A 20,797-nucleotide genomic window follows, 5' to 3' on the forward strand; every position below is an offset into this window, starting at 1 on the left:
TCGAAATCGCAATTTGAAACAATGCGATGAGCAAATCGCAAAGACTGCGATTTTTTTTGCGATTTGAAAAGTCCTCTTACTTTCTTATTGGAATTGGAATTTTTTTTATATAATTGCTTTATTTAACTTAACAATTGCTCTATGTTTTGATTGTTCTATTTCAATTAATTATTTGAATTAAATTCATGTTGGAAGCAAATAATACATTTTAAGTTATCATCATGTGGTAATGCTCCATCACATGTTTTAGTAAGTATTGAACTGAAGCTTGACTTAAAAAATGTTAATCGCAAATCAAATCGCGATATCTGTCAGAAAAGTCGCAATTAGATATTTTTCCCAAATCGTTGAGCCCTGCAGTTTTGACGAGGGCGGTATTCGTTGCTACCCCCCCACACCCCACGCTGCCCAACTCACCCAGCCCACTCACGGACGGGTGGTGGAGGGTCTCCCCGACACGCGGTCGCGAATTTGTGAATCGTTTTCACCTCCCCTACTCCCCCTCGCCCCCCCTACCCCCCCTACCCCCTCGCCCCCATACCCCCCTCGCCCCCCCTACCCCTCCTGCCCCCCCTCGCCCCCCCTACCCCCTTCCGCCTCCCCTACCCCCCCCCTCGCCCCCCTGCCTCCCCTACCCTTTATCGCCCCCCCTACCCCCTCCCGCCCCCCCTACCCCCCTGCCCCCCCTCGCCCCCCCTTTAAGGGGAGAGAGAAAGGACAAGGGGGGGGGGTGCATTCGGCGCCCGTCATTGTTTAAAAGGCGCACACGGCGGAGTTGCCACGGCGACGGGAGAGCACCTCTGTTATTGTTGTCCCGCTCGCTGCCATTACTAATTAATGACTCCCCCCCCACCACCGCTCCATATACATGCAACACATACAAAGATCCCCCGTATAGCCTTGACATACTGTTGGGGCAAGTGCTGTTAGCGAGCACCTATGAAGGCCGGCACGGCACACGAGGGGGTGGGTAGCCAACACCACGCCCGGTCGCTTTTTGAACGCACCGCACCAGGTACTCGTTTGAGGCTGAGTCGACCTAGGGGAGGCCCAGGACCGGTTTAGATAATCGTCACTGGGTGTTGGTGGCCGTTCCGAACCGCTCCCCACAACATGCAACATGCATGCTCTCACACACTCGTATACGTGCACTTACATCGAGTGCACGTGTGCCTTTGCATACGCGTGCGTGCATCACACGTGTGATGCATACGTGGCCTTTAATGTACGAAGTGTTGTTGGGACAAGTGCCAGTTTGCGAGCACCTATTAAGGTGCCGGCACGAGAATCGAACTTGTGTCTCGCCAGGTTTTGAGGGGAGGGAAATGAACTTCTGTCATGCCGGGTTTGTAGCGTAGTGCGCTAACCACTGCGCCACCGCTCCCCACTCATAGCCACAGACACCTGTACGCGCGTTTATTACTGGTAGGAAGCTCCTGGTTACACCAGCCCACAGGGGATTATTGTGTCCGTCGTGCAGGGATGGGCTGGGTGGGGAGGGGAGGGTGGGGAGGGCTGGGTGGGGAGGGGAGGGTGGGGAGGGGCTGGGTGGGGAGGGTGGGGAGGGACTGAGTGGGGAGGGGCTGGGTGGGGAGGGGCTGGTCACCCCGTGGTGCCCTTATAAAACGCAACGTTTAACCTACTCACGCCGGCTTGTGCCCGCCCTCACAGTCGGGCATATTTGCGGAATACACCATGCCCACGTTGACCCTGGCCATTGACCCAGCAACCCAACGTTCCTACCAGCTCCCTCCGCAGAAATGTATTCATGTTTCATGGCACAGGATTTATACACATGTACATATAGGCAGTTTGACAAAGATTGTATGGACTCGCATACTCAGTCACAGATGGTAGTATGCGCATTGTTTTATACCCACACGTGGATGTGCAAGCTCTTTGTCACGAAGGCCTCTCTTCCCACGTTGTGTTGGGACATAGAATGGTGGAGGGGGCTTTGTTTGACCATACTTCACCACGTGAATCAGTGCGGGGTTGTTGAAGCCAGGAGGAGGGAGTCGGGCCAACGTGCCTCAATTGCTCCGCGTGTGGATTTCTCAATCGATAATTCTCGGGCAGGATGCGACTGCGATCACCCAGAACAGAATCGTTGGAACACCGTAACGACCTCAATGGCCGATTCACAAATAACGCAGAAGGAGGCGTTATCACAGCGACGCATTCGGCTACTCCCGGCGCAATTACCCGGCTCAACCACCCCCAGTGCAAAATGATAGCTGTTGCTCTGCATCAGCCGCAGGACGGAGGAGAATTGTGCTTCCACGTTTGTGAATTGAGAAAAATAACCGCGAATGCTTGTTTTTTTGAGAATCTGATCGTGAAAAGCAGTGTGCCTAAACGTGCCTGAAGAAGAGCACGTACGAGTGCGCTACAACCTGCTGTGACGCATGGTTCAGACAGTTTTATTTATTAGGTAAAGCCCTGTGAGCCATTCGGCTCTTGCATCGGGTGCAACCGCAACAAACAATAAGTAATATAAAAAAAATACTTTTTTTTAAACACGCTTTAATGAAATGTACCCTACTAGTAATGGCAGAACTCCACGACTCCAGGAAGTGGCCCCGAGGCTTGCCACAACGTAAGGGCACCGTGGTAATTTACAGCCAACGTCAGTTGAGCGTGGACAATTAAACCCAAGCCGAAACATAACATATAGAAAAATAATGTTTAAAAATACTTTTTATTTTATTTTTTATGACAGAATATAGTATTGTCATCAGTATGACATAAGTATACCAAGTTTGCAGTCAATGCCACATTGGGAAGTGGGTTAAAATTGAGTTACACGATTTGAGGATACAACAACAACAACAGACATAATGAGTTAAATAAAAGCGTGTAAAAAACAAAAACATGACCAAGAAAACATCTTAAAGTGACTATGTGAAACAACGGCCCCTGAACGAAAAAAACGGATCAAAAAGTCTGAAAAAGTGCGCAAAGAGGCCACGCTTAAAGGCGTGCGCTCTTGAAATGACATTGGCAGAGAGACGCTGAGACGCATGTAAACTTCTTTCGCGCCATACGTAGCCAACCCAAGGGCAACAAACTAAACGCAAACGTCGGTTCGAAAGAATTTCATTTCCAGTCTTGATTTAAAAGTGCCTAGCTCCCAGTGGCTTCCAGATATCGGAAGGAAGAGCGTTCCAGACGGCCGCAGAATACCATCTGAAAGCGCGCGATGCGTACAGAGGAAGACGTGCATTTAGAGAGCGTATGCTGGCTAGTGCCATCATTTAAACTTGAGTATGCTAAGTGGGGCTTGTGCAGGACACGTCACGGTTAGAGGGGGGTGGTAAGGTGATGGGTCAAGAACGATCTTTGTTTTTGTATGTTTTGTTTTTTGTATTCTCGTATGTCCGTCTCCCTGTGTCCTTGCCATTTTCCTTATGTATATGTCGCAGCGCCGCCCTGTCTCTCAGTGACACGCTTTGCCTGTGTGTGTCTGTCTGTCTGGTCCCGATCTCTCCATGTCTGTCTCCGTGTCTGGCTTTCCACGTGTTTCTGTCCTCCCCACTCTGTTCCTGTGTCTTTCCAGCTCTTTCTACTGCTCCCGTGTCTCTTGTTGTGTCACCTCTGTGTTGTCTCTCGTCTCTTTCCACGTTGTGTCTGCCTCTGTCTGTCTGTGCGTCTGTCTCCGCGTCTGTCTTTCCACGTGCGTATTCCGGTCCCTGTGACTATCCGTGTGTGTGTCTTTCTCTCTCACTCTTATGTCCTTTCACGTCTCTCATTGTTGTTCCTCTGCCTCTCACTGTCTCCACGTGCGAGGAGTCTGTCCGTCTGTCAGTGTCTCCGTGTGCTCAGTTCCGTTATTTGTTTTGTCCGTCCGTGATAGAAAGACATGCGCTGCCTCGCAATAAGATCGTACATGACACGTGTAACCCATGGTGCTCAACGTGCGTGTGTTATTTGAACCGGTCCTGGGCCTCGCCTAGGTCGACTCAGCCTCAAGTGAGTAGCTGGTGCGGTGTGTAAACATCACCACTGGGGAGAGAAAGGTGGTCGGGCGTGGTGCTGGCCACCCACCCCCTCGTGTGTCGTTCCGGCCTTCATAGGTGCTCGCTAACAGCACTTGCCCCAATAGTCTGTTAAGGCTATACGGGGGATCTTTGTCTTTTTGTGTATATTGAGGAGCGGTGGCGTAGCTGTGAACGTTGCACTCCGCTGTGAACCCGGCTACCCGAGTTGGATTCTCACTCGCGACCAATAACAGTGCTGAATGTCTGAACCCAGACTTTTGGCCTCCCCAAGGTCGACTCAGCCTCAAATTAGTACCTGGTGCGGTGTGTAACATATCAGTAGTGGGGAAACCAAGGTGGCCAAGGATTATTGGTTCTGCTAACACCGACCACCTCGTGTGTCCCGTGTCGGCTTTCATAGATGCTCGCTAACAGCACTTGCCCCAAAAATATGTTCAGTCCATACGGTGGGATCTTTGTCTTTTTTTGTGTTAGTGTCTTTGTATGAGTGCGTTGGTGTGTATATGTGTATGTATGAGTGTACGTGTTGATGTGTGTGTGTGAGTTTATGAGCTCACGTGCGCGTTTTTCACGCTTTGACGTTTTTATCACTTTTCATGATTTTATGAGCTTTCCGTTTAATTATTTTTCGGTTTTTATTTTTTATTTTTTATTATGAAATCCTGAAAAAAAATGTGACACATTCACACATACACTCTCTCCCTCTCTCACACACACGCACACTCTCACACACTCTCTCAGACACACACAAAAATGTCATCTTCACCCACATCGACCCACGGAGCAAGTGGTGTTAGCGAGCAGCTATTAAGGTCAAAAAGACACACACACACACAGTGTGGCAAAGGCTTACGCCCAATCGTCTTTGTATCTCCAGGGCTGATTTTTGACGGGATGAAATGGATTTAAGTTCAACATTTATTTCTGATGTTGCCGCTGCTGCGTTGGCAGCGGTTACACAAGCACACAAAAAACACAAACTCAACACATACAAAATAAATATCTAACATTAGACGTTTCGGGGAATGGTCCTCCCTCATAACATCGCCCGAAACTTCGAATATATCTTCTTGCTTATTAGGGCGGTGTTTTTTTTGACGAGCGTGTGTTGCATTTAGGTTCTCGTTAAGGCTGAGTCACCCTAGGGGAGAGCAGGCTCGGTGCCTGCTTCACCAAAGGAGAGATGGGGACTGTGAGATTAGTAAACTGTGCTCGTGTGGTGGTGGTGGTGGTGATATGCAGGCATGGACGGGATTGGAACCTGGGTCCACATGGTGTACAGTTGGTGAAGCAGTGTTCACACCACAAAACAAAGACGAAGATCCCACCCGTAGAGCCGTAACAGACTTTTGGGGCAAGTGATGTTAGCGAGCACTGGGCGTGGCCAGCACCACGCCCGGCCGCCTTTGTCTCCATAGTGGCGATGTTTACACAGTGCACCAGGTACTCGTTTAAGGCTGAGTCGACCTAGGGGAGACCCAGGATATGTTCAAACACTCGCTGTCATTGTCATTGGTTGTAAGCGGGAACCTAAATTGGATGTCTGCCGGGTTCATACTGCAATGTGCTAACCACTATGCCACTGCTCCCCACTCACACACTTCGAAACACGTGAAAACATTAACTTTTGAACAAACACCCACACGCACAATTGTGTACCCTCACACACACACACACACGGACACACTGAAACTCACACACGCGTAATGTAACACACACACTTGTGTACCATCACACACACACACACGTACACTCTCAAACTCGCATACGCATAATGTAATACACACACACTCACCCCCAACCGCCTGCACAAGGTTTCATCCGATTGACACAAAATCAGCTGCATTTGCGTAATACGCAAAAAAAAGCAGGGGGAACGTTTGTCCTCAATAAATTGCAAATTTGCTGAGGGGGGCATTTCATCGTTTGGGACGCTAGCTTAGAGGATGCGATCTGTGGCATGGCACTTTTGCCAGTCCCTCCAGAAAAACGCGGAGTTTTTGGTGATTGTTGCGGGCAAAAATCGTTGATTATGCGGCACGTTTTCTTAAAAAATGCGATGGAATATGCGGGATATTTATGCAATTTTATGCGATTAAATTGCGGGAACTTGCAAAAATTGCGGGAACTTGCAAAAATTGCGGGAACTTGCAAAAACTGCGGTTTGATGAAAAAGAGAAAAAAAAGTGATTCCCCCAACACCCTATTCACTAGGCTACTACTTTAATGTAAAGAGTCATTTCTTATTACTTCCTATGATAAGCAAGCATACTACATCACAGAAAGTGCTGGGAATATTTAAGTTCTCATCTTGTTTTATTTCAGACCTTAACAAACAGATGGCTCAAACTTACAAAACATTGAGTCGAACAAGTTCTGTAGCTTTACAAAATGAATATGCTACAACTTCTGTAAAAATGAATAAATAAAATATTAAAAAATAAAATGTGTGCTTCCTGTTTTACAGAGGTAGCTATACAAAACAGACATCTTCTGTTAATATACGTGTTTTCAGTGCACAGTAACGTAAGCAATACAGTAACAGTACAGTCTTACAGTAATCTAAATTTAAATACTACTAACAAAAAAGTGCAATCTTACAACTGTAAAGTTGCATAAACTCTTCATCATCGTTTCATTGGCATCGCGGGGTTTGCAGCTTTTCAATGATGTCACGTAATGAGTGACGTCACTTCATAACGTTCCCATGGCAACAGGGGAAATGGCTGCGCTTGTGTGAAGTAAACGCAACATTTTTCAACTTTCTGCTAAGATATATGTGACTTTTTGCAACGAAAATGCGGGGATTATGAAATCATGCAAGCCCGCATATTTTGCGCGCGGAAATCTGCAATTTATGCGGCGAAAGTGCGGCGTTTTTGAAAAAACGCGCCCCCCCCGCATAAATATGCGGACTTTGGCTGATTTTGCGTGGAATCTTGCGATCGCATAATCGCGTTTTTCTGGAGGGAACTGTTTTGCTATAGTGGTGGCAGCGCTGCGCCTCTCACATTGCTTACGGCCGTGTGGTGGAACAATCACATTGCTCCTTCAGGAAGGAATCTGGCTCGACTGTATGTATGTTGAACTTCTTTCGCACCGTACGTAGCCAACCGTGCCAATCGGTTCATGCTGATAATGGTGGTGGTGGTGAAGAATGAAGCAAAGTTTCCTTTTGTGAGATCGTGAGTTTAAGTCATTGCCGGGGTCACAGACAACAGCAGTGGTAGTAGCAATACAAGCAGCAGTTGTAGTAGCAGACGCATTGTTATCATATCGGCAGCAGCATTACCATCCGCAGTCTCATCCGCAGCAAAAGTGGCAACAGAAACTTCACCATTTAGTGGAATTCGCATCAGCAGCAGCAACAGCCAAAGCATCATCGCCATCATCCTCTTTTGCTAAAAGAGGTGGTCAATTTGTGTTTCATAAAATCACATAAAACAACGTATCCACAACTTAATAAGGATGAGTTTATGTATACATAAAATGTGTCGATAGATAGCTAAAGCCACTCTGTCCTCAAATTACCAAAATAGACAAATTTGAAGCTCGATCGGACCCCCGTTTGGTTTAAATAAAGGACATTCGGTTACATAAAGGTCAACAAACTGTTCCCTTGTAAAATTACATTCGCCAAAGTTATAATAGTGACCATGGGGCATTGACCAACGTCTACAACCAGCAGGGCTGCGGGAAGTCGGGAAAAGGAAACAGAAATCTGGTTTAAACCCTCCCCCATCCCCCCCAAAAAATCTAAGTATCAATATTCGCCCACTTGAGGCTCAGACATTGGGCTGGCTTGGACGGTTTTCGTTTGCACGTTGGCTCATTATGACTCTGTTACTTTTTGTGCCATTATAGGTCCGCGCAGAGAAAGCGCGGTCGTCGGCGCGATTATTAATTTTAATTATTTATTCCCGCGTTCTCACAGCTCGCACCGACGAAGCCTTCCTCCCCCCCTGCCACCACTTCGCCGCCGCCGCCGCCGCCCCACGCAGCCCCCACGTCGTCCGTCCACGCTGCTCCCGGGAATCTCCGTGCTTCAAGCTGCGCGACGTTCAAACGACGACGACACCGTCCTCGACGTCGCAGCCACACGAAATCGAGGTGAACGTTTGGCCCCGTGCACCATCGCGTGAAACGTCGCAAGGCCAACGTTACTCCGATTGCGTTTATGCATGTGCAGGCGGTCTACGGTTTTACGACGTTTATATTCTGCCACCGATGGATCGATGTACGACTCGGCAACTTGATTTGCGACGCAGCTTCTGACACGACTCGGACCAGTCAGTCTGGTTTCCGATGTTTGCTTGGCGTGGATCTTTTGTCAACCCAACAGTTGTTTTTGTGTATTTTTTACCTCTTAAGCCCTGCTAAATGTGGCCGATAAAAGGGAAAAAGAAAACACCAAAAAGTGATGTTCCTACTATTTATACTGTCTGTGGGAAAATAGGGGTCCAGTTTACGACGGGGATTCCAGGAACGCATCGCCTCGTGAAAGCGGGGGAACTGTTACAGGTTCCCCTTTTGCTCCGTTCGATTTTGCGTAAACGCAGCAAAACTTTATTTCTACGCAAAATTCGCGATATTATATGGTTTGTATTAACTCAGATGCGGCTATGCGGTCAGACATGGGACAAAATAGTGTGTGTGTGTATTAATTCTATATTTGAAGCTTTCGTGACTGCAAGGATTCATACTCTTAGGTTTTTTCGGTAAAGTCACGTAGGTAAAAAATGAAATTAAAATTAATAAAAGTAATAATAGAAATAAAATAATAATAAATCACGACGTTTCGGAGGCAACACAAGTCTCCGTCTTCAGGTGGGACCGTCACAGCTAGATTTGCTGTATACTCCACGTACTACTGTGTGTAGCGTGCACGCTACTCGGCAGGTAGCCGTCTCCTCGTGCAATGCGAACGTGGGTTGTTTGACTGTGCGGTCCGCACTACGCGATTTCCCCTTTGTGTGCCCTTTTGTTGGAGTGTATCTACTACCGCACGGAGCGAGGGAAGCCGGATGACGTGGGCACGCCGCGGTTGGCACTGTGGACTCGCAATTTAGAGGTCGCAGGTGAAGCAACGGGGAAGTTGCTTCAACCCCGCAGGTCGCGAGCAGTGGGGTAAAATGTGGGTACCGCCACCTCCTGCCTCTAAAACCTTTGCCCGGCGTGGAGCAGTAGGCCCAACACCCTTTAGAGGGGCGATCCCTACAGAGATCCTGTGCAGTTGAGGCACTTCTGGCAGCAGTGGCACAAGCAAGCAGTTGAAGAGCTGCACCTTTGCGCCACGGTAGCGAGATGTTCACTACCGAGCCTGATATTCAGTAGGTCGTCGGTTCGATCCCGACCCTGAAGCCTGTATAATTGGAGTTTGCATGTCTCTCTCTCTTTATCCCCGTGGTCGCGTCGATTTTTCTCTGCGTCCTCCGGTTTTTCTCTCCACATTTAGAACCAATGTGCGTTTCGAGTATTTGGCTGCTATAAATTTCCACATGACAAGCCATTTCGTTGAGCTGTCATTTGTGGCCAGTTTGCTTCTGAAAGAGAGCTATACAGCTCTGTGGGCCTTACCTGGCAAGGTATTTTTTATGTATTTAGACTCACGTCACTGCTCGCGCGCCTCCTTCTAGCATCTATCGCGTTCCCTTTCCTCCTGCTCGAACCGCAGACACTCCGTACCAAAAAAATGTATTTAGTTTTAGTTTACTTTGCCATTAATTATGAGGAACGTGTGCGACAAGGTGGTGGGGTGGTGGAGGGTTTCAACACATTTATACTTACGCGATCTAACCCAAAAACCTTTATTATGAATTTTTTACTTAATTTTAATACTAGATTTGAAGCTTTCGTGACTGCAAGGATTCATACTCTTAGGTCTTTTCGGTAAAGTCACGTAGGTCACTTGATACAGTAAATTTAGCTGTGACGGTCCCACCTGAAGACGGAGACTTGTGTTGCCTCTGAAACGTCGTGATTTAATTGATTTATTTTAATTTTCTTTACCTACGTGACTTTACCGAAAAAACCTAAGAGTATTAATTTTAATAATTAACAATCGTACATTTTACCCCCTTCCACTGCCTTATTGAAATTACGAATGGTCACGCCCAGCCACGCAGCTTAACGTCTCGTCCAATCAGAGCGCCTGCTGTTGGGGTTGCCTCTGACCAATGAGAGGCCGCGCTGACATCGCCGCTCGTCTTGGCGCCGGAGCGGCCGCTGTGGTTCCCTCTGAGCACGTGACCAACAATTACAACAGTTACGACAAGTCTAATAATTACTGCGATTGCTATTGGTACAATAATTACATAGTTATAATCTTAATGAATTGAAATGTCGTTTGTTTTGTCGCGCCCGTTCCGACATGCTGAGGGCAACAGGTGTTATGCTCAAGTTGAGCGGGCAGGTGAGAACCGTGGTCGTGATTTACAATTAAATGCCGTGATCCTATCCCCATTTTAATAGCCTAAATTTCCTCATTATGATTGTTGATATAAGTGCTTTCAATTAAAGTGCTAAATATGCACGCATCGTTCTACCATTGCAGTCTAAATGTGTCTTACCGTCTTTCATACAGTACAGTACTTAATGATCGCAAATACGACAATTAAACGCGTTATTCGTTTTCGTGTTGTTCTAAATGTAATTTCACTACTTTGCAATCGGGGTGATCGTTATTCAAATTGTAATAGCCGTGCTGCGTGCTATCAAACTTTAATTACGTAGACTGTTGTATAGCAATGCGCATGCTTTTATTGTATGGTCAAGGGTTCACATAGGCAAGCCATCATTGTCATCTATACAGGATCATACAATTTGTACCACTTTGTGCGAAGTCGTCAGTGGTTGTTAAAGGTGTTCCCTGCCATGGGAATGTGGAATTGCCACTGGTGGAGATGAGCTCTGCACAATGCCCGTAGGAGCATAGAGACCTTTTTTCAATCCACTGCTGGATGAGGGCCTCCCCACGCCTTGCTGGTTGTGGAGGCCGTTTGACCATACTTCACCCCGGCTGGTCAATGCAGATTGGTACAGACGGGCAGCATAGACGTACAGTACAACTGGATATAACCATAACGTGGCCCCACAACCCTATAACAACCTGTTTGTGCATGGTAGACACCCATCTCCGGCACTGCCCAAGCTCAGATCTGCTTGGCGAGATGTTAACTACCTCGCCTTGTATACAGGAGGTCGTAGGTTTGATGCTGACCCTCGCGCCTGTATATTTGGAGTTTGCAATGTTCTCCCCATTGTCGCGTGGGGTTTTCTCCAGGCCCTCCGATTTTCCCCTCCACATTTGGAAACATGTGCTTCGAGCATTTGGCTGCTATAAATTTCCACGCGATAAGCCACTTCGTTGGCCTTTCATTTGCGGCCTGGTCGCTTATGATTAAGAACTAAATAGCTGGAGTGTGCCTTACCTGGTAAAATAAAATAGCAGTTAAATATTTAAAATGGTCTTCACGGTAAAAAGAGGTACAAAACAAGTTTTTCAATGGAGGCACTTTCATTTGCACTCAAGTAGAAATTTCATTATTTTTACCCGAAAAATTAATGAGATTTTCGTTATGCAAACCATCCACTTTTATTCAGCACATAATTTTTTATTAATTTGTGAGGTCAAAATATTTTATGTTATACTTTACAGTGTAAATAAAGTGTGTGCTTTAAAAAACTAGCTTTTTACATGTGTTTTTGGTGTTCAGTACATTCGTGAAACGGCTCAGACCGTCAACTCTACTACACTTGCAAATCCGGTTAAATCACTTTAATGACAACCCTGGATTAACCACTTGTGGCTGAAACCAAAGTTTCCAAACCAGGATCTCAGTGGTGCTGGCTCCCCCCCCCGTGCTCTGATCCGTGAGCCACCGCTTCACTGTATTTTATTTACTAAATTTGAACCTCGCCAGCTCTCAGATTTTCTGGGAGGGGAAAAAAATGGATTCCTTCACCCGCCTGGCGGTGCCACATTTATAGCAAGCATCCTCAACTATCCTATTGAGATACAGACGTTGTGTACACACACAGCCTCTGACCACATCTCCTTGGAATAGGCCCCATTTCCATCAGATCTAAGAAAATAATCGGCGGGTAAGCCAGGGCATTGCTTGGACGGGTGACGACCCTGTAATAACAGGTGCTATAGGCAGCTGCGGGGGCTTTGATGTGGGCAGCGGAGGGCAGTGCAGGCATCGCCCACGTCTCCCGCTCAAATTGTCTTCAATAAAGCAGGTTGGAAGGTTAACTTAACAAGTAGGTATTCTTTAAGGTTGATTCACATCAATCCATCGTGGGGCATCGAATAAGGAATATGCAGTCGAAAGTTGATAACTTCGACGATCATCTCAATTCAAGGTCAAGGATCTTCTCTCCGCATAAAACGAGTGTGGGTCAGCCCTATAGACGATGGTCCTAAGCCAGTGGTGGAAATTCCACGTTCCTCTGACGGGAAACAAACATCTTTCCCTCCCTGGCCAGCCACTGTACTGTACGCACCTCGGTGTAAGTGTATAATGCTCTATAATGCCTGCCGAAGTGGTGGTCCTTAATAATACATAAATGCGCATTCATATACACACATAGATACTTACATACATAATACATGCGCACATTGAATCGGTATGTACACAAGCTCAGTGTGGGTATATTTTGTAAAATAGTCAAGATGCACACACAAACCCACAGAGATTCGCTGTTGGAGCAAGTTCTGTCAGCGAGCACCTATTTATGAGGGGGGTAGTGGTGCAATTAGCATCACACACAATGCCCTGCTGCCCTTTGTATCACCGGTGCTGGTGCTCGTAAACCACATTGTCACCCAACAAAGGTGCTACTCATTTAAGGCTGAGTCTACCTAGTGGGGGGGGGGGGGTGGCCCAGTCCATATCAAGACATCTATTGACCACCAGTCCATGGATGATGGTGGCACTCGCTTACGATGGCAACTTTGATGCGCCTGTGGAAACCTCCCGATTCTCTGGCCGGGACCCTGGTCTCTTTGCAGGGTAAACGTTGTTCACTTCCTTTGAAGTGGCACCGCAGACAGAGGACTAGGCTGACGATGATGATGGTAATGGTGTTGAGTTAACCTCGACCAGGATTTGAACTTGTGGGTCAAGTGTTCTAACTGTCGCACTCCACGGCCAGATAAACCGCATCTGTTGTGTTCATGACAAGCTAGATACGCAGGCAACGTGTCTCCCTTCTGCATCTGTCTCTGCACGCAACCCATGAGCCCCCCGTGGCCTTCTGGGAATGCTCAAAAGCATTGAATGTAGCTGCCCCAAAAGTTTTGGAAATATCTAGCTTCGTCTCTTGGCGGCATCTCCATTCTGCCGTCTCTGTCCTCAATTTAACTGACTATTAAATTCACGGAAGGTTAAGTGTCAATGTGATTTTTCAACATAATTGCACTCGTTAAGTTTCTTTTATAAACCTGTAATTGTGGTATGCTTTGATGTCTTCCGGCTGAATCGCCCTTGAAAAAGAGCGTCTCGGCTCGATGGGCTTTTTTACTTGGGGGGAAATAAACTTTTAATAATTTCTGATAACTTCAGCAGCATTGATTCAACGTAAGAAAAACAATCTGTGGACCGGTATCTACATGCGGTGTCTCATCAACTTTCTTTGAACCGATGTTGGTGAACTGACAGTTGTGAAGGGCAAGGACCCCTCTATTGAAGAGGTGGTTCACAGCACCATGCAAAATTAGGACGTGTTGCCAGTTTTGACGCGGAACGGAATGTGATGTTCATATTTCGTCCAGTGAACATCTTCTAGGCCGTTCTACCGCTTTCACAGAATGAGGCGTCGTTTTGAATGCTTGCAACGTGTACTATAAAACCTGAAAAACATAAAAAACTAAATTGAACTTTAAGCCAATAATTTGGCTTATTGGACCTGGAGATGTTATCCATTTTATGAATTACAATAGCCAGGCACATGATGAGGGCCCTGTGTCTAAATCATACAATGGATAGGCATAACCCAGTGCCATTGACTCAACAGGCTTTGCACAGTGAATTATACATACATAAATGTCCTTTATTTATTCAGAATTGCTTCACGGATCCTCACGTTATCAGGTGGGTCCTACACTGAGATGTTGGAATAATTCCTGTGTATATTTTGTGGAAGTCTTTTAGTGTCTGTGCGAGTCTGTGTGGTTTTGTGTGAGTCTGCAGGTGTCTGTGTGAGGCTGTGTGAGGCTGTGTGAGGCTGTGTGAGGCTGTGTGAGGCTGTGTGAGGCTGTGTGAGGCTGTGTGAGGCTGTGTGAGGCTGTGTGAGGCTGTGTGAGGCTGTGTAAATCTGTTTGAGTCCGTGTGAGTCCCTAAGAAAGCAGCAAGGGAGGGGTGGGGGAGGTAAGAGAGCAGGAGGGCATCGATCGTGTCACGACGCATACATATAAAATTGATGCTTACACTCGGAAGCACGTGCATGGAGTTATGCTCGTGACGATAGCTGATCTACTGGTGGTACAAATTTCATGCAGTTTACACACATATTTGATATTTAGCCTTATGGAAAAAAACCGGGGCAGAACATAGAGAAGAGGGAACAAATGAGAAGCGACGTGATGGATGCAATGTTAAGGAGCTCGTAAAGAATCGAATTGTCACCTTTGACCTGTTACTCCAAATTCCAGCGAATCGCTGGAGGAAGTTAAATGTCGCATGCCCCCAACAGTCACGGATTTGAGCCTCGCATTTTGGGCCTGAGCAAGGGTTAACGTTTCTAAATAATGAAATAAAGGGCACATACAAAAATTGAGCATTGAATATCGAAATTAGATTTATGGGAAACCGGGAGTCATGTGACTCAATTTGCAGACCCGACATCTTGGGGCCCCCGATGGGTTTATTTATATACTTGCAACCAAATATTCCATGAGATTTATCGAAGCTCGCTGGGCCAGACTAAGGCGCCGACGAGATGCTCAGGGTTTACCGTGAATGCCCGATGCAAAGTCGGTCAGGCTAAGGCGCACTGAGCATTCCCAGTCGAGGTCAAGAGTCAAAGTGTGTCCCTCTGAGATAAAAGTGGGAGATTCTGCATTCTTGTGGCATAGGCCAATCACAAAGTTGTGAATATTTGATCGACCTCTCAAGAACAATTGGCCAAGTTGATCTCTAAGCTCTTCCGGTTGTGAGTTCATCTCTCTGCCACAGTCTCACCCAGTAGGCTTGGGGTTCAACATTCTTAGGGTTTCAAGCACATATGCATGTTGAACTTCATTCGCACTGTACGTAGCCAACTGCTAATCGGAGGTACGGGGGAAGGGGACAGAGTTAGTGCCTGAAGCTGTATAGAGCCAGACCAAAACACCCTTAGGATTTTTCAAATGAATTGTGAGTATTATCTAAGGATCCGAGAGCCAGACGATGGCACCCTTAATGATTCCCAGGGTCCACTGGTAATGACTAAGCTTACGAGAACTAGACTAAGGGATTCTCATGATTCTTAGCATTCCATGTTAACGTCTGGCGTAAACACAGCTGCTCAATTCATGGACGCACGGCTTCCAAATTCAGAAGTGTACGAAGCATCTCAAGCGAAGTTAATGTCATAGGCGAAAAAAAACTAATATATGAAGCTTTTAAAAGGGACGATAATGTGGGGGATAACACATCCGGCAGATTTGCATTTATTTACGTTTCAATGAAATCGCTGCGCCGTTTCACGATTTTAATTTCCCCACCGCTCAAACCGCTGGGTGGAAAGTTTAGTGAGTCTGCGGGGTGGGTTTCTGTCCCATACAGAACTGTGCGGCCATTGACAGATCTCGGCTGAACTTGCACCCACGCTCACGAGACGGGGGTTCGTCCTCGGGCAGTGGGGGGTGCTGACCCCATCGACATTACTTTTGGGGGTCTCTTCCATTTAAAAATCCAAATGCGATGACAGAAGATAGTGTGTGTGTGTCTGTGTGCATCTGTGCGATTGTATGATTGTGTTTCAGGCAGTGTGATTCCGTGTGAGTCTGTGTGTATCTTTGGCTGCGTGGTTCTGGACGAGCATGTGGCTGTCATTGTGAGTCTCTGGGTGTCTTGTGTGAGTCTGTGGGAGTCTATTTGCTTCTTATAAAAGGTAGCGGTGTCGTTAGATATTATGCATGTCGGTAAAAATAGAGAACTAGTGAGATGAAAGAATAGTGATGCAGACAGAATGGAGTCGAGATAGATTCGTTGGCTTTCACGTGAAATATTTTGCTACGTATTTAAATTTGGGACGATATTTGAGGCGCCACTATTAATGCAAGACTCCAGGGTCCCTTGAGCTTGGTTTGTGTGGTTACATATAGCGCCACCACTGGCTTTGGTCGGCCGACAACAGACGTTTGCCGAGTAAATGCCGTTAATGACAAAGCGTGGAGTTAACCAACTTCAGTGCTTAACAAGGGCACGTTGTGTCCACGCGAACGCTTTAGGGGCTGATCGCCGGGGTAGCGTCCCTTCTTCACGGCTCCCACTGCAGTCGTGAAGTTAATTCAGCTTCTGAGCCAGCTGGCCAGGATTGGCCAAAAAACTTCACCCACTTTTCACCCAGGAAAGATGGAGAGCACAGACTTTAGTGTTTCTAACGTAACATTCAAACTGAACGAGAACATATTCAAGAATCACAATTCAGAGACACGACGACATGTACTATTAAAAAGAAGACTTTCAATAAACAATGTTTTCAAAGTTTAAATTTCGATTTAAAGCTTTCGTGACTGCAGGGATTCATCTTCTTGGTTCTTTCGGTAAAGTCAAGTAAAATGGAAATAATAAAATAATACAAATAAAACATTATAAAATAATTCTCACGACGTTTCGGCCACAACGCAAGCAGCCGTCCTCAGGTGGAGAGCAGGTCTGTCGAGTAGTCTACTCGACAGACCTGCTCTATTATTTCCATTCTACGTGACTTTACCAAAAGAACCAAGAAGAGAAAAATGTTTTCAAAGCTTAAATCGCATCAGTGGTTCACATACTATCCAGGACACTGTTGCAGTGCCACACCAGGCTGTTTACAACACCGTGAGCAGTGACTGTAGCGGCACAGTTTTTCATCATGGAGTGGGCCGATTGTGAATTTGCAGATATGCGTTTGAAATTTTAATTAAATTCATCCGGAGGGGTCGAGTGGTGGAGAGATTGACCTGCACGGTCAGAAGGGCACGAGTTCAATCCTAGGTCAGTGGTTTTTTTTTTCTGACCCGTCATTACTCCGGGCAGATCAATAGAATGAGCAACCACAACAGTGGTAGTCCTATGGGGAGCTGTGAGTCCCTGCCACGGGAATGTGGAATTTCCCCCACTGGCGCACGATGACCGTGTGTGTGAATGTTTATAAGTGCAATGTAAAGTCTACTTATTTATGACGTTCGTTTTCATACCGAGGTTTTTACGCCCAGTATCGCCATTCGTAATGAATTTCTTTTGAGTCAGATCGTTGAGGTGTAATGTAATTTTGTTGTTGTTGCTAAAGCCCTCCACCACCCGATCGGAGCCAATCAAATCTAGTGATGACAATTGTCACATTTTGCATGGCCTTTTCGTCGTTCCTCCTCCTCTCCGTCTTCCGGTTTTGCCGAAAGACCAAATCCATCGGCACATTTGCCCGTGACGTGGCAACATGATAACTTTGGCCTCTGTCGGCTGGTGGAGGGATATAGTTGACAAACAAAACAACTGACATCGTACACTACGTGATCTAACCCGAGATAAACTATTAATGAATTATCCCCTTGACTATTTTTAACCCAGTTTTTTCCCCCTTATTACATTGATCTCAACTCTCTTGCAAAAGAGACCCCATGACGAGAAGAGGGCTCTCATCCTCATCTGTTTAAATAAAGGCTCTTGACTGCGACTGTGACCGTGCGTGCGTGGATGTCCGTGGGGAGTGGTAGTGGAGTGGTTTGTGTGCGCTGTGTTCCGAACCCGGGCTAACCAAGTTCGATTACCGCTTACGGGCCAAATATCAGTGATGAATCTCTGAACTCGTTCTGGGCCTCCTCCCCTATAGGTGGACTGAACCTTAGAAATGAGCACTCGGTGCGAAGTGTAAACAAAATCACTGGGGAGACAAAAGCGGCCGGGCTACCCATGTGTGCCGTGCAATGCCTTTATAGGTGCTCGCTAACGGGACTTGCACCAACGGTTGGAGGCTATATGGGGGATCTTTGTCAGTGTGTGTTTGTGTATTAATGTGCGTGCTTGCATGCGTCTACAAAACGTATAATTTTAACCTGTCAATTTTCAAAATTACTTTCGAGCGAAAATGATGTAATTTTATAATTTATAGCTTTTTCCATTTTTTTTCCATTTTCCACCGAATCCCTTAAATCCCGTTGCCAGGCAACGTGAGGTAATTTATTAATTGAGTTATTTTTCTATCCCCCCCCTTTCCATTTTTACTGGAAGAGAGGACGGACGACCACATCTCTCTCGCGCTTCTAGATTTAAGGGTTTGTCAATTTGTGTGGCGTCAGCTAACGGCAGACACACACATACATACACACATATACACACATACATTCATACAAACACACACTCATACACTCATACACACATATACACACACATTCATACACACACACTCATACATACATACACACATATACACACACATTCATATACACACACACATACACACACATACATACACACATATACACACACATTCATATACACACACACACACATGCACACGTACATACATATACACACTCGTACACACATACACTCATACACAAACTCATACATACACTCATGCACACATCCTGTCATACACTCACACACACGTATATATGCACACATACACTCATACACACTCATACACACTCGCATACATTAATACACACACACACTCATAAACACACAAGACAAAGATCCTCACCTATATACTCTTAACACAGTTTTGGGGCAAGTGCTGTTTGCGAGCACCTATTTAGGTGAACACGGCACATGAGCGGGTGGGTGGCCAGCACCACGCCCTACCGTCTTTGTCTCCCTAGTGGCGATATTTACACACTGCACCAGGTACTCATTTGAGGCCGAGTCGACCAAGGGGATGCCCAGGAGCGTTTCAGATAATCGTCACTGGTGTTGGCCGTGAGCGGGAATCGAACTCACCGTGTTCAAAACTCAGCGTGCTAACCACTACACTCCCGCTCCCCTACACACATCCCTACATAAATACACTCATCCATTGACTCGCACTCGTACACCAAGACACAAATCCCCCATATAGCCTTTAACAGACTGTTACGGCAAGTTCTCTTAGTGAGCGCCTATCAAGGCCGGGCGCGGTGTTGGCCACCCAGCCCTTCAGGGTGTGCCGTGCCAGCCTTCGATAACAGCTCTTGCCCCAACAGTATGTTAAGGCTATACGGGGGAATCTGTGTCCTTGTGTGTGTATGTGTGCTTGTATGCATTAATGCGTGTATGTGTGTATGTATGTGAGTGCATCTGTATGTGCGTGTATGTATGAGTGTGTGTGTGCGCGCGTGGTGTCTTGGGGGTGGTTCCGTGTAATTGTGGGAAAATGTGAATTATGTTTAAAACAGCGTCTTCCAAACAATGCATCACTCTTACGGCAAGTCTGAGCACGAGAGGGGAGAGCAGAGTAACGTTTGGGAGAGAGATGGAAGAAAGAGGCAGAGTGAGAGCGTGAGAGCGTGAGAGCGTGAGAGCAAAGGGCAGACGTCTCCCAGCACCTCTCATGCATTTCAGAATCAAATGCTGTATTCATACTGGAGGAATCCGATGAGCTATAAAGATCTTTTTCTCAGATTTCAACGGCAATAGGGGGTGTGTGTGGAAAGCTGATGGAGTGTAACGTTTTGTATTGGGGACCGCCTTTGTGAAATGTTCCAAATGTATTCACATCATCATCATCATCACGATCCATGGGCAGAAAGCCCGTAGGTGTCCACTGCACATTTCGTAACTTGTTTTCACTTTCCTCTGTCTTGTGCCAATACGCTCAAGTAGTGGCCACATCTTTGTGGCACCAATCTCTAATGTCGTCATCAAGCCATTAGGTCTTCCTCCCTTTACGGTTCCTTCCAATTCTTCGAACAACACACTTTTAATTCCCCTATTGTCCACCCTACACAAAATGATGTCCACACAGTGCCAGTTTCCTTGTCATCACTGGCTGCATCATCAGGTCATCTTCTTCTACGTGCAACCCTTTTTTCTTTCTTCTACATTGGTCACTCTTTGGGTGCGGCTTAGATGCAGAATCCTTCTGCAGCAATTCACTTCCGAAAGCCAATATCTTATTCACAGGTGTTTCTCCAATCTCACCTTGGAAAATGACGAGCCGGAGCAAGTGAATTGTAAAAGTGCGTCCCAATTACCGAGTAATTAGAGACTTGTTCAAGGGATGATGAATCTCGGTGGGTTCTCACCTGGGTAAATAATGGGAGACGTGGATCAATGCGCACGCTTATACAGTCACTTGTTTCTTGTCCGAGTGTACTGGGAGAGATGGGGGTAGGGGGCAGTCCCCAGTGTAAGAGACAGGAGATGGCATTCGAGATAGGAGGCTGTGTTAGAAGTGGGACCGGTGTTATAAAATAAGGATAGGAGTAAGTGTCAGAGATAGGAGTAAATTTTAGAGATATGAGACGGTTTTAGAGATACGAGTGTTAGAGATAGGAGTCAGTGTTGTTGATAGGCGTCAGTGTTAGAGAAAGCAGTCAATATCAGAGATAAGAAAGAGACCGTGTCAGAGATATGACCGGTGTTCCACACAGACATTCTGGACTAGTGGAGGCATCATACAAATGC

At 46.4% G+C, this 20,797-nt stretch overlaps 1 protein-coding gene across 1 annotated transcript in view; it reads left to right on the forward strand.

Annotated features, from left to right (window-relative positions):
• CASZ1 (castor zinc finger 1) overlaps window positions 1–20,797 on the forward strand; it is a 129,612-nt gene that overhangs the window by 18,511 nt on the left and 90,304 nt on the right. The window contains exon 2 of the mRNA XM_078857793.1: window positions 7,936–8,111. The gene's annotated coding sequence lies outside the window, so the exon portion shown is untranslated. The remainder of the gene's footprint in view (window positions 1–7,935; window positions 8,112–20,797) is intronic.

The sequence above is a fragment of the Lampetra fluviatilis genome, chromosome 6 (assembly GCF_964198595.1).
Source record: "Lampetra fluviatilis chromosome 6, kcLamFluv1.1, whole genome shotgun sequence".
NCBI classification, from domain to species: domain Eukaryota; kingdom Metazoa; phylum Chordata; class Hyperoartia; order Petromyzontiformes; family Petromyzontidae; genus Lampetra; species Lampetra fluviatilis.